The 14399-nt window shown below is 37.7% G+C and overlaps 1 protein-coding gene and 2 non-coding genes across 3 annotated transcripts in view; all 3 read right to left on the bottom strand.

Moving 5' to 3' along the window:
* The window catches only part of LOC126284734 (poly [ADP-ribose] polymerase), a 128189-nt gene that overhangs the window by 61439 nt on the left and 52351 nt on the right, over window positions 1-14399 (bottom strand). The window lies entirely within an intron of this gene.
* Window positions 8643-8769, bottom strand: LOC126285664 (small Cajal body-specific RNA 8). Its single transcript, XR_007551674.1, has one exon. It is a non-coding gene; the product is annotated as a small Cajal body-specific RNA 8 (non-coding RNA).
* On the bottom strand, window positions 9210-9336 carry LOC126285665 (small Cajal body-specific RNA 8). The gene has a single exon (XR_007551675.1). It is a non-coding gene; the product is annotated as a small Cajal body-specific RNA 8 (non-coding RNA).

Below are 14399 nucleotides of genomic sequence, written 5' to 3'. Positions count from 1 at the left end.
CGTGTAAAACATTAAAAGATCTTTCTTACATTATGTCATAAAAGAAACAAGACATCAGAGTATACTCCAAAAGTGCCGGAATTTCGTGAACCATACTAAAATGCACAGTATGTCCAGATTCCCAATGATGTAGGCCTCGATCTGATATTGAGCTATTCAGGGTGGTTTTTGGGATGTAAATCATTTTGGAGTGCCAGTACTGTACAATCTCATGTTTGGTTCTTTATTATGGTATAATGCCATACATGCTATAAGATGCAAACATGCACTTGAAATGCACCGAACAGTTGAAACTAGCCAATAGTCTGGAATTAAACACATAGTTTCAAATAAATTTACTGTCTCAGCCAGAAAGCTTCATAAAAGCAGAATTTCTTTAGCAAACCTACAAATATAACTTTGTTCTGCAAGGTGATTAATACTTAATTGTCAGGAAGGTGGAAATAAAATAAGATCTGAAACTAGTAACATATTTTAGCCTTCCTTAACTATGTGAATGTATTTAACAGAAAAATCACTAAATGTAAACATGGGTCACATGGAGACTACCCCCCCCCCCCCTCCTCACCACTACAGCTCTGACAGCTCTGTGCATCAGAACGTCAAAAGACTTTTCAAAAATAAGTTCATTTTGTAGCGCACATTTTTCTGAAGAGTCCTATACATAAAACATATATCTTAGAGGAACTATAAGACATGTTATTTGGTCCGAAGTGTGTCGAAGTGCAGTGCCACACCTCTTCAAGCAACCGTCTTATACTGCTTGTCACTGTATTTCACTCTGTGGAACTCAAACACAGGGTGTATACGTGGACAAGGGGGGGGAAAAAAATCACGGATTTTCCCTGTTCAAAATACACTTTCTTCCGCGTGTCAGTATATTTTCTTTGTCAATCCTTTGAATGATTATGGTTTTATGCACAGGCGTACAATTTCCCGGCACTTCAGAAAACGAAACTCAGGGAAAAAGAGAGACGTTTTGGAAATATCTTTCATGTGCAACGACATGTACCCTGCATATTTTCGTATTACGAAAGCATACATTGGAATTCCACCAAACACAGCATGTTACTTTCCGACTCATTGAAATCGAGATTTCGATGCGCTTTTGTAAGCCATTCGTAGCTCATGTCACGTGATCTCACCAGCCAATGACAGCGGATATTCAGAGCATAGGACACGTGATGTAGTAAGCCAACAGCAACATCACTTAAGTAGCACGCACACACAAACAGGGCAGCTTTCACATATAATATTGGTCTCAAGCTGCAAGAGAAACTAAGCTTTCGCATATACTGTTGATCTTTTTTTGCGCATGTTACACTTTAAGATATATCACACAAATGTGCCAGTAAAATGTTTAATAATGACAAATGTCTGATCTTCAGGGTTCGAAATTCTTCTAAATGGCTCGTCATCAAAGTGTTGACTTTTAATTGAAAGTCAAATGCTCTGTGATTTAATAAAATAAATTCATGGTACATTCTTGCACATAACTTATGTAAAAGGATATTTACTTTGAAAGTAAAGCTTTTCAAACCACTATTTACAATATTTTCCGACAACCTGTTTGAAATACGTTCATTTCAGCAGTTGCCAGAGAGCGCAGATAACAGGCGACATCGCGCGCTTGCGTAGCTACCATGACGTAGGAATCCCGTATGTATGTACGTGTAAAACATTAAAAGATTATACATTATGTCATAAAAGAAACAGGACATCAGAGAGTACTGTAAGAGCATCAGAATTTCGTGAACCATATTAAAATGTGCAAATTTAAAGTGCATACTTTAAGGGTGCATTCGTATGTCCAGATTCCCAATGAAATAGACCTCGACCTGATATTAAGCTTTTCAGTGTGGTTTTTGGGATGTAAATTTTCTTGGAGCACCAGTACTGCATTATATCATGTTTGATTCTTTATTATGGCATAATGCCATACGTGCTAGAAAATGAAAACGTGCACCTGAAATACAGAGAAAAGTTGAAACTAGCCAGTACTGTGGAATTAAACATTTTGTTTCAAATACATTGGCTGCCTCTGCAGAAAGGTTAACAAAAGTCAAATTTCTTGACCAAACAGACAAAAATAACTTCATTGTTCCGCAAGGCGATTAATGCTTGACTGTCAGAAATGTGGAAATAAAATAAAATCTGAAACTAGTGCCATATTCCATCCTTCCGTAATTATGTGAATGGGTTTTAATTCACTTGATAGCTACCGACCACAGATATCCATTTCGTTTTCATTTGACGTGAGAGTAAACAAAGGAGAAACAGCAAAATCACTAAATGTAAACACGGGTCATGTGTTGACTACCCACTATAACTCAGACTGCTCTGCACGTCAGCCCCGGATCTACGACATTTGCGAACCGGGTCAATACTAAAAAAACCTAATTTTCAAAATATGTTTGTCTTGTAGCGCACATCTTTCTGTAAAGTCTGAAACATAAGACATTATTTGGTCTAAGTGTGCCAAAGTACAGTGCCACACCTCTTCATAAAGCATTTTTCTACCGCACGTGCGAACTACATTGAAGACAGTGGAAGTTGAAATGTCCTCTGGTGCCTCTCCTGCTCCCGGTCTGCCTGTTTTACAGCCTGCCCCCCCCCCCCCCCTTTTTTTTTTTTTTTTTTTTTTTTTTTTTTTTTTTTTTTTTTTTTTTTTTAAGGACCCCTCTCTCACAATTAATAGTGGATGGGATTATTTGTAATCGAGAGAACAAGAACTCTTCAGAAAATCTTAAATGTTTATTGCCTATTAGTTAATACTTGCTGTTTTGTGTTACATAAAATTAAATACAGGATATTTAAAACCAATACTGACAAGAGATAAGCAAGAAATTACACATTTCTTCAAACCTTAGCTCCTAGAATTTTTTTCTCTCAATCTTGCTACAGCTTTACATGGTATGCGTTCCTTTCTGCGAAAGAATCTATTACCTCATCAAAGTTCGTCAAACGTTTTGCTACATGAAAAATCGAAATGTCATAACCTGATACAAAAAATCTGTTAATACAAATAATACCCAAGACTGATGTGGTTTCTCAAGCTGGTTACGTATATTTTGTCACTGTCTGCTAGATAAAACAAAATAGGCCTTTCTAATATGGCAGCAATTTTGTAACACACCAAATAAACGAGACTGTTTTGGCACAAATAGTCATTTTTATAACACGACAGAATATAATTCAATAAGTGCCAACATCAAATGCCTATTAGGCCTACTACAAGCAAAAAGCTTTATGTTAGGAAAGAGTTTCACGTTTCATTCATACGCACCAGCTTCTCAAGCACGAAAGCACGAGATCGAAAAGCAGTATTACGAAATTTTTATATAAATTTGGAATCGTCTTATTCTTCCATAATTTGTGTGATATCCCTGTTTCTTCTACTTCCTTGTCCTAACAAACAATATTGTCATCACCAATTCTGTAGCTATTTCTGCCACTGTCAAAATTTGTTCACCGATTAAGTTCACTAACCCTGCCAGAATCACAGGTTTAGTTACCCCGCGATTATTTCCCAATTACGCGTTATAACGTGTTCGAACAACACGTTTTCTGCATTACTTCCAGAATAGAACTTACTCGGCTGCTAGCCTGGGGACTGAACTACTGGTCCTTACTAGTGTAGTGATCTGGCCAAAAATTTTCTGTCAAAATTTCATTTTCTTGAATAGACTGAGAAGATAATACATAATCTTTCTCACCTCTTATTCCTGTCAGTCGTTTACTTCCATTCTGGTAGTCTGAATCTATGGATTTCGCTAGTAATTATGACAATGCTGATCTTTCGCAAACCCAATCAACCACATAATCAGACAGCAATTGGCATTCATCCATTAGGCTTTAATCACTTGGCTCGTATAGCCCCGTCCCCATCTGCGGAAAGTTTATTTCTAGTTGCAATGAGGATTCTCCTGACAGAGACATCACATACACTATGCTTGCATTCAAACGTCAGCTTATGATTCATTCAGAAATCAACTCAAAATGTGTTCAAAAATGTTCAAAAACCAACAGGGAAGCGTTTCAATATCATATGAATAATCGATAGGCAAACGTGCGATGGATGCTAGGTGCTTTGTGAAACAAGTTTTATCCCTCAAGAATATGAATTTGGCGTCATCTTTTCCCGGTAGCATCTAGCTGCTTGCTACGACTGCTTGCACAGCCAACAGCCACATTCCTGTTGGCAGAAGCGGGAGAGTCTACTACTCAAACGTGACAACTGCACATGCGCCCGCGCGTAACTGCTAAAACAAATCGAATGTAAACAATTGCGACTTCACGTTCATTGGAGGCAATTTGTTGTTATGAAGCACTGCATAGTCTTCCTAAATCCTTTGACACATTTTCAATTGGCAGACGCTTGCATGAGCAATGTGTGTCATCGTATATGGCGCATTTCCTTTGCAATTTAAGTTATTTTCATTTTTTTCTCGCGTTTATGTTTTATTGTTGAAGTATTATTCTGCAGTAGCGGGATACAGTAATATCCTTTGTTAGAGTTCTTACCAGTTAAAATTACAAAAATTTAACTGAAAAGTAAAACAATAAAAAATTCCTGGAATTCTAAAAATATCCCAGGTTTTTCCCAGTTCTCCCTGATGAAAAAATTCCCGGGTTTTCCCCGGATCTCCCGAGTCGTATACACCCTGCAAACATTTTTTGTAATGCATGCCATCAAACTATTTCAGGACAGTGGAAATTAAAATGTCCCGTAGTGCCTCTCCTGCATCCAGTTGGCCGGTTTGACATCCTGACCCTGTCTTTTTTTAAAGCAATTAATACTGGATGGGAGAACAAGAACTAGAATTCTTCAGAAAAATCTGGACTCTTTATTGCTTATTAGCTAATAACTTGCTCATCTGTGCGACAAAATTAAATATAGGATACCTAAAACCAGTAAAGACAAGAGACAGGCAAGACAGTACGCATTTCTTGAATCCTTGGGTCCTAGCGATTTTTCCCTCTAATCTTGCTAAAGCTTTACATGGCGTGCTTTCCTTTCTGTGAAAGAACTATTACCTCATCAAAGTTCGCCAAATGTTTTGCTAATGAGAGAAATTGAAATGCTGTCGTCTAATACTGAAAAAGCTGTTTAATACAAATAATGCCCAAGACTGGTGTGGTTTCTCGATCTGATTACGTCTATTTTGCCACTGTGTGCTGGATAAAACAAAATAAGCATTCCTAATATTGTAACAATTGCAACACACACCAAATAGGCGGGACTGTTTTGGCAATAATGATCATTTTCACAGTACGACAATATAATTCACAAGGTACCAATACGAAATACCTATTTGGCCTACTACAATCACAAAGTTTTAAGTTAGATGTTGTTAGGAAAAAGTTTCACAGTTCATTCATACGCTCCAGTTTATCATGCATGAGACCGAAAAGTAGCAGAACGAAATTTTTGTATAGATTTGTAATATTCATATTCTTCCACAATTTGTGCGTCCTCGTTTTTTTTTTTCTCCATCCTCGTTCAAACAATCAGTCTTGTCATCGCTAATTCTGTAACAATTCCTGCCACTGTCGAAACTCATTCTCCGGTTAACTTTACTAACTCTGCCACAATCACCAGTTTAGTTATCCAGTGATTATTCTCTGGTTAGGCGTTATTAGATGTTCGTACAATGCGTTTTCCGTGCTACTCCCAGAATGGAACTTAAAAGGCTGCTAGCCGGGGATTACAACTGGCCCTTTCTAGTATAGCGATCTGGCCAAAAATTTTCTGTTAGAATTTCACTTTCGTGGATACACCGAGAAGATAATACATAATCTTTCTTACCTGTTATTTCTGTTAGTTGATTATTTCCACTCTGGTAGTGGGAATATATGGATTTCACTAGTAAATTATAACAATGCTTCACATTTGCAAACCAAATCGACCACATAAACAAGCAACAGTTAGTATTCACCGGTTCGGCTTTATTCCACTCAGCTCGTATAGCCCGGTCCCGTTTTGTCTGCAGGAAAGTTCATTTCTAAATGCGACGAGGATTCCCCTCGCAGAGACATCACGTACACTATGCACACATTCAAAAACCAACCTATAATTCATTCGGAAACCAACCTATAATTCATTCGGAAACCAACCTATAATTCATTCGGAAACCAACCTATAATTCATTCGGAAACCAACCTGTAATTCATTCGGAAACCAACCTGTAATTCATTCGGAAACCAACCTGTAATTCATTCGGAAACCAACCTGTAATTCATTCGGAAACCAACCTGTAATTCATTCGGAAACCAACTTGTAATTCATTCGGAAACCAACTTGTAATTCATTCGGAAACCAACTTGTAATTCATTCGGAAACCAACTTGTAATTCATTCGGAAACCAACTTGTAATTCATTCGGAAACCAACTTGTAATTCATTCGGAAACCAACTTGTAATTCATTCGGAAACCAACTTGTAATTCATTCGGAAACCAACTTATAATTCATTCGGAAACCAACTTATAATTCATTCGGAAACCAACTTATAATTCATTCGGAAACCAACTTATAATTCATTCGGAAACCAACTTAGAATGTGTTCAAAAATGTCCAAAATCCAGCAGGTTTGCATTTCAAAATCACATGAATAATCAACAGACCGACTTGTGCAGGATGTTAGGTGCTTTGTGAAACAAGTTTTTTTTATCCTCAAGAATATGAATTTGTCCCAATATCATGGCCCATCACTACACCACACCCACGCCCAACCCTTTGACGCATATAACATTGTTTAGACCTCCATGCAAGGCCTGTCCAATTTACCTCTCCAACACATCCTTTCCAAGTCCAGCTACAAGCTTATCCTATTCCATCAGAGGCAGGGCCACTTGTTGCAAGCAACTACGTCATACCACCTCTGCCTGCAATTTATGCACAGCATTTTGTGCTGCACAACTATTAATCTCTGATCATGCAAATGGATGCTGGTATGACAAACAACGAGCCGTCCACCAGAATGACTGGCCACAGCCAAATTGTGGTAAAGAGCAGTGACAGAAAACTGTTCAGCTTACACTTTTATTTCCATGGGTGTTTCACAACTAGGGCCATCTGGATTCTTCCCTCCCAACACCAACTTTTCTTAACGGTATAGAAGGGGAGGGGGGGGGGGGGAGGTTGTGTGTGTGTGTGTGTGTGTGTGTGTGTGTGTGTGTGTGTGTGTGTGTGTGTGTGTGTGTGTGTGTGGGCGCGCGCGCGCCCTTGAACACTATTCTTGTCATTCTTTCGACCTCAGTCTCCACTAGTCCCTGCTTCACACAGACTTCCACCCTGTCATATGACCTTAACGCTCTGCACCCACAGTATATTTCTCAATAACCCCTCCTCATCTACTGCTTCATGTCATAGTCATGATGCACTGCACAAGCTCACAGATGCCACTACCCTTGTGTGGCACTTCTATCCCCTGTACCTGCTGCCTCTTCCTCTCACATTCCTATCTTATATACCTGTTGCCTTTGCCCAACTGTCTGCCACCCTCCCCACTCATTTCTCCCCTCTCCCACTCGTCCCCATTTAACCTGCAGTTCAGCACCATGTATTCAACCACCACAATGGAACTCTGCTACGCCTATGTCTCTATTCCCCTGCCCCCCCCCCCCCCCCCCTACAACAAAAGGATTTGCCTGCTGTAAGTTAGTGAAGCAATCAGTCTTCTTCATGTGCCTGTCAATGAATCATTTATAATTTACAAACCTTCATAATTACTGAGCAACCAGCTTGTGATCATGGAACAAGATCCAGATTGAATGGAAATTTGGAAAGAAAGCATTAACAGGTACGTGGATTTTCTACCATTAGAGGACATTTTAGAATTACTAGCCTACAGAGAATAAATAAGAGGGCAACTGAAAAGCATCTGTTCAGCATCAAATTCTGTACTATGAAGGCTTACTCAGGTAAAACAGAGTAGATGTTAGAGCAATCAAATGAGAATGAAGCAAATGGAGAAAAAAGTAAGTAAACTTTTATTACTTTAAAAGTAATTGCCATAACTGTGAACACATTTATTAAATTGTGATAAAAGACAACTAGTGCCTTCACAGAAAAATGTTTGTAGTTACCTATGGAACCAGGATTGTATCCAGGTGTGTATTTCTTCACCTGATAAACTGATGGCCACAAATGTCTGTCTTCAGGCCCATCCATATGTTGTCAAGATTGTTTCAAGTATGAAGCAGAAGCTTTGTTGGAAGCTCTTACATATCCTCCATGCAATGCCAACCTCTCCCCATGCTGTTTCCATATTTTTGGAGCCTGAAGAAAGACACTGGTACCCATCAACTTGCTTAGGGCAAAGAGGAACGGGTACATTCATGATTCTGTAGGCAACTGCAAACATTTTCACATTAAGGCATTGACTGTCTCTCAGTGGGCTACATGTATTAAAATTTATGGTGATTTTTTGAAATAATAAACAGTTTACTTACATATTTTCAAGTTTTATTGTTTTCATTTGCTTTCTTACAGATAATAATAAAACAATAGTCATTTCATAACCACTTCACATTATCAGAAAGATAATATTGGCACTCCAGAAATGCAATCTGGAACTACACCTTTCACTTAGTGAAAAAGGCTGAGCACTTGATTAAAAAAAACACTTCCTCTGCCAAGTCGTGTGTGCTCCGTATCTGTCTGTAACTTAGAGCTTAATGAATTACAGTCATCAGAAAGCACATTTGCTCTAGGGGTTACAGTGACTGATGTTCTGTGTGACAAACATCAGCGTATCGTTCCCCAATTACAACAGTTAATATCAAATGTTGAAAATAGGTTATGTTATTTCTATTCAATAATTTACAGCGCGCGCACATGCACACCCACCTACATCCACATGAACACAGAAAGTAAAAAGGTTAATTTATACTAAGTAAAAGCTAAATAGGTCAAATCCAAGTGAAGTGATCCACTAAATTTTAAGCTGGTTGCCTGACCTTTTTAAATTTTTTTGTGTGATTACCCCGTATATTTTTTGAAGTAGTAAACAGTTTACTTACATATTGAAGTTTTCTTGTTTTCGTAGGCTTTCTTACAGATAATGATAAAACAATAGTCATTTCGTAACCACTTCACATTATCAGAAAGATAATACTGGCACTCCAGAAATGCAATCTGGAACTACACCTTTCACTTAGTGAAAAAGACTGAGCACTTGATAAAAAAAACACTTCCTCTGCCAAAACGTGTGCGCTCCGTATCTGTCTGTAACTTAGAGCTTAATGAATTACAGTCATCAGAAAGCACATTTGCTCTAGGGGTTACAGTGACTGATGTTCTGTGTGACAAACATCAGCGTATCGTTCCCCAATTACAACAGTTAATCTCAAATGTTGAAAATAGGTTATGTTATTTCTATTTGATAATTTACAGTGCGCTCACATGCACACCCACCTACATCCACACGAACACAGAAAAAAAATGATAATTTATACTATGTGAAAGCTAAATAGGTCAAATCCAAGTGAAGTGATCCAATAAATTTTAAGCTGGTTGACCGACCTTTTAAAATTCTTTTGCCTTATTCCCCATAATTGAAGTTAAAAATTTTTTTTTTTACACTCTTATTGAATGCCAGCCATATTTACCTGTAAGTGCATGACAGTTTTTCAATTTGGAGACATTAGCATTAATTAGAATATCTCTGCACTGGGTTAAGTTAAAACACTGCAATTGAAATGATTGTTTATGAAACACAATACCCTTATTGAAAAATAATGAGTCAAAATGCCCTCCAAAGTTTGGTACTGAAAATTTAGAAAGTCCACGTTTTAGATCCAAAAGTAACAACAAAGAAGTGATTTATGAGAGTGTATTTTTTCTCTAGTTATGTATCAAACTTATAGCCTAAAATAGAGCAAGAACAATGACAAATTTCCATATTTTTTTATAAATTTTTGAAATTTGGAAATCTTAACTTTTTGTAAAGTTTGGGGCTAGTTATCTCTGGAGGGACTAGATATAACAATTTGAATTTTGCGTATTTTGTTCGCCTATATGTTAGCAAAGTACTGTAAAAATTTCAACATTGATATTTGACTGTGAACAAAGATATAAATTTTGGAAATGAGGAAACAATTCACATTACATTGAAATTGATCTTATGGCTGTTGCCTAATTCACGCATGATAATGGCTAGATGTTATCAATTATTATTGAAGCTGAGGTACTGAACTACATGCGAAACTTCGAAAAATTGCTGAATCAAACATTTATATTATCTTGACAAATTTAAAATAAATATTTTTAATTAACATACTTTTGAGACGCGGTGCTCCCTAATCCTGCTGGTGACTGTATGGTACATTCATTTCTTCCGATAGCTTTTGTGATACAGGATAATATCCTCCAGTTGCTGTGACAAGTTCAAGCAATGGAAGCTTCCTTAATACATTTTTCATTGGTATCCAAACTCTGTCACTAGCAGAGGTCTCTTGACATTCTTGGGCCACCAGGGTGACAAAATGCACAAAAACATCATTGTTTACTGATCTTTTTCTTTCAACGAGTGCAAATCACTGTTGTCCATCATACACACATGCCAGTATGTCATTCAATGTTAAAGACAGATGTAATTTTACTGAAACAATTTTCCTCCTAAATTTCGGTTCCTGATAGCATTGAACTAAGTTTTGTGCAACGCCAAGATATTTATGGAATTGCCTTGTTCCTTATACTGCTATACCATTTTCAAATGTGGTTTGAAGTTTTTATATATAAAAAATCATCTATTTTTGCCAAGAAAATGTGTGATCCCTTTAATATTCTCCTTCAAAAAGGCATACATGTCCTCCACTGTAAGAATTTGGGCTCTGGTCATTCTTTGTAGGCTAGCTTTACTCACTTCACGTTTTGTTGTACCTCCTACTCCATCACATGCATTTTTACCACGGCAAGAGGCAAAGTAGTGCCATTTGATCTACAAGCTGAAATCTATTTTGTTCTTGTGTTGACTACCACTTCTATCTAAACAGTACGAGCTTCTCAATCTAAGGCATCTTATGTAATTTGTTACACACTTTTGAAACATATGGACAACCAAAGAGTTGTGCTCCAAGTAGTTGCGTAGAATGTAAATTGAAGAACTGCAAACTTCATGTTTCTCATTTCTGTAGTACAGAACAAATTGATGAACAGTTGCCTGGTGTTTAACCCAATGGTACCCTTGTATCTCATCCTGAACCACAGATGCAAAGATTCTTGCGAAATCAGCTGGGACTATGCATTTAGTTTCATAATGTTGTGCTTTTTTATTGTTCAAAAAATTGATTTGTAGTTCAGAAAAATAGTGGTGACTACCAATTAAAGAGTCAAAGTACTCTTCCTGAGGTTTAAGCACTGCTTCCATTTCAGCCCTGACAGTTGTGTTCCACAGATTGAAGGTAACATTGTCGCACACTTCCTCCTCAAGTTTGTAACACAATTCAAGAGTGGTTTCTTCACCAGAGCGTTTATCACACAAACTCATCATGTAGTCATAACTGTTAGTGTCACAGACCGTTAAATCTAATAACTATTTGCAGTTGGGATCACTGAGTTCTGCACCCACAATCATCAATATAACATTTTGATGACACACACACACACACACACACACACACACACACACACACACACACTGAGTGTGCTCCTGAGGAGACAGTCAAAATATATGACTTAGAGTGAAGGTTACAAAATTGTGACCTTACAATTTTACATTCAGGATGAACATTTTTGAAAGCTACGTAAAGTTCATATAAATTTGAAAGCACTAGTCAGTCGTTTCTGCTTTTTTACTTTAGCTGCATTTATGACAACTCTTTTGCTATCTTTGCTACCCAAGGCACATTCAATGATTTTCGTGATCCTCAAAAATCTGCTTTATCTTTTCAATTGTTTCTTGACTTATACCTACCCCTTTCTTCTTTCCTAAAACTGGTTGACTACCATGCTCAGTCAGGGAGCCAAGTTAAATTTTTGTTTTTTTTCTTTAGGTGTCACTGAACAGTTACTTTTTAATTTCTAAATTAAGCTCAAATATTCAGTGTCCAACGATTCTGGAGGTAGATTTTCTTCTTTCTTAGAAACACTGTTGGTATCTGCATTATTAAAGCATGGTTCTAAGTCTTTTGCAATTTTGTCTGAAATTCACTGTGCCTTGCTTTCAGTAGCTGTTCTTTTATCGCCTCTCAATTTTATTATTTTCAAAGCAGGATATACTTCTAAATTGAAACTAACAAAACCCAATTTGCTATTTAACACAGAAAAATGTTCAAGCTTTGTAGTTGTCTTCAGTCCTGAGACTGGTTTGATGCAGCTCTCCATGCTACTCTATCCTGTGCAAGCAGCTTCATCTCCCAGTACTTACTGCAACCTACATCCTTCTGAATCTGTTTAGTGTATTCATCTCTTGGTCTCCCTCTACGATTTTTACCCTCCACGCTGCCCTCCAATTTCTAAATTTGTGATCCCTCGATGCCTCAGAACATGTCCTACCAACAGGTCCCTTCTTCTTGTCAAGTTGTGCCACAAACTCCTCTTCTCCCCAATTCTATTCAATACCTCCTCATTAGTTACGTGATCTATCCACCTTATCTTCAGCATTCTTCTGTAGCACCACATTTCGAAAGCTTCTATTCTCTTCTTGTCCAAACTAGTTATCATCCATGTTTCACTTCCATACAAATACTTTCAGAAACGACTTCCTGACACTTAAATCTATACTCCATGTTAACAAATTTCTTTAGTGCTTGCTCAATATACAGATTGAATAACATAGGCGATAGGCTACAACCCTGTCTCACTCCCTTCCCAACCACTGCTTCCCTTTCATGTCCCTCGACTCTTATAACTGCTATCTGCTTTCTCTACAAATTGTAAATAGCCTTTCGCTCACAGTATTTTACCCCTGCCACCTTCAGAATTTGAAAGAGAGTATTCCAGTCAACATTGTCAAAAGCTTTCTCTAAGTCTACAAATCCTAGAAACGTAGGTTTGCCTTTCCTTAATCTTTCTTCTAAGATAAGTCGTAGGGTCAGTATTGCCTCACGTGTTCCAACATTTCTACTAATTCCAAACTGATCTTCCCCGAGGTCGGCTTCTACCAGTTTTTCCATTCGTCTATAAAGAATTCGTGTTAGTACTATGCAGCTGTGACTTATTAAACTGATAGTTCAGTAATTTTCACATCTGTCAACACCGGCTTCCTTTGGGATTGGAATTATTATATTCTTCTTGAAGTTTGAGGGTATTTCGCCTGTTTCATACATCTTGCTCACCAGATGGTACAGCTTTCTCAAGACTGGCTCTCCCAAGGCTGTCAGTAGTTCTAATGGAATGTTGTCTACTCCAAGGGCCTTGTTTCGACTCAGGTCTTTCAGTGCTCTGTCAAACTCTTCACGCAGTATCGTATCTCCCATTTCATCTTCATCTACATCCTCTTCCATTTCCATAATATTGTCCTCACGTACATCGCCCTTGTATAGACCCTCTATATACTCCTTCCACCTTTCTGCTTTCCCTTCTTTGCTCAGGACTGGGTTTCCATTTAAGCTCTTGATATTCATACAAGTGGCTCTCTTTCCTCCAAAGGTCTCTTTAACTTTCCTGTAGGCAGTATATCTTGCCCCTAGTGAGATAAGACTCTACATCCTTACATTTGTCCTTTAGACATCCCTGCTTAGCCATTTTGCACTTCCTGTCGATCTCATTTTTGAGACATTTGTATTACTTTTTGCCTGCTTCATTTTCTGCAATTTTGTATTTTCTCCTTTCATCAATTAAATTCAATATTTCTTCTGTTACCCAAGGATTTTTTCTAGCTCTCGTCTTTTTACCTACTTAATCCTCTGCTGCCTTCATTATTTCCATGGCTCAAAGCTACCTATTCTTCTTCTACTATATTTCTTTGTCCCATTCCTGTCAATTGTTCCCTTATGGTCTCCCTGGAACTGTACAACCCCTGATTTAGTCAGTTTGTCCAGGTCCAATCTCCTTAAATTCCCACCTTTTTGCAGTTTCTTCAGTTTTAATCTACAGTTCAGAACCAATAGATTGTGGTCAGAGTCCCCTGGAAATGTCTTACAATTTAAAACCTGCTTCCTAAATCTCTGTCTTACCATTATATAATCTATCTGAAACCTACTATCTCCAGGGTTCTTCCATGTATACAACCTTCTTGAATGATTCTTGAACCAAGTGTTAGCTATGATTAAGTTATGCTCTGTGCAAAATTCTACCAGGTGGCTTCCTCTTTCATTTCTTAACCCTAATCCACATTCTCCTACTACGTTTCCTTCTCTTCTTTTCTCTACTGTTGAATTCCAGTCACCCATGACTAATAAATTTTCGTCTCCCTTCACTACCGGAATAATTTCTTTTATCTCATCACACATT

The sequence above is a fragment of the Schistocerca gregaria genome, chromosome 8, assembly GCF_023897955.1.
Source record: "Schistocerca gregaria isolate iqSchGreg1 chromosome 8, iqSchGreg1.2, whole genome shotgun sequence".
Classification (NCBI taxonomy): domain Eukaryota; kingdom Metazoa; phylum Arthropoda; class Insecta; order Orthoptera; family Acrididae; genus Schistocerca; species Schistocerca gregaria.
This window is presented reverse-complemented; position numbering and strand designations above follow the sequence as displayed.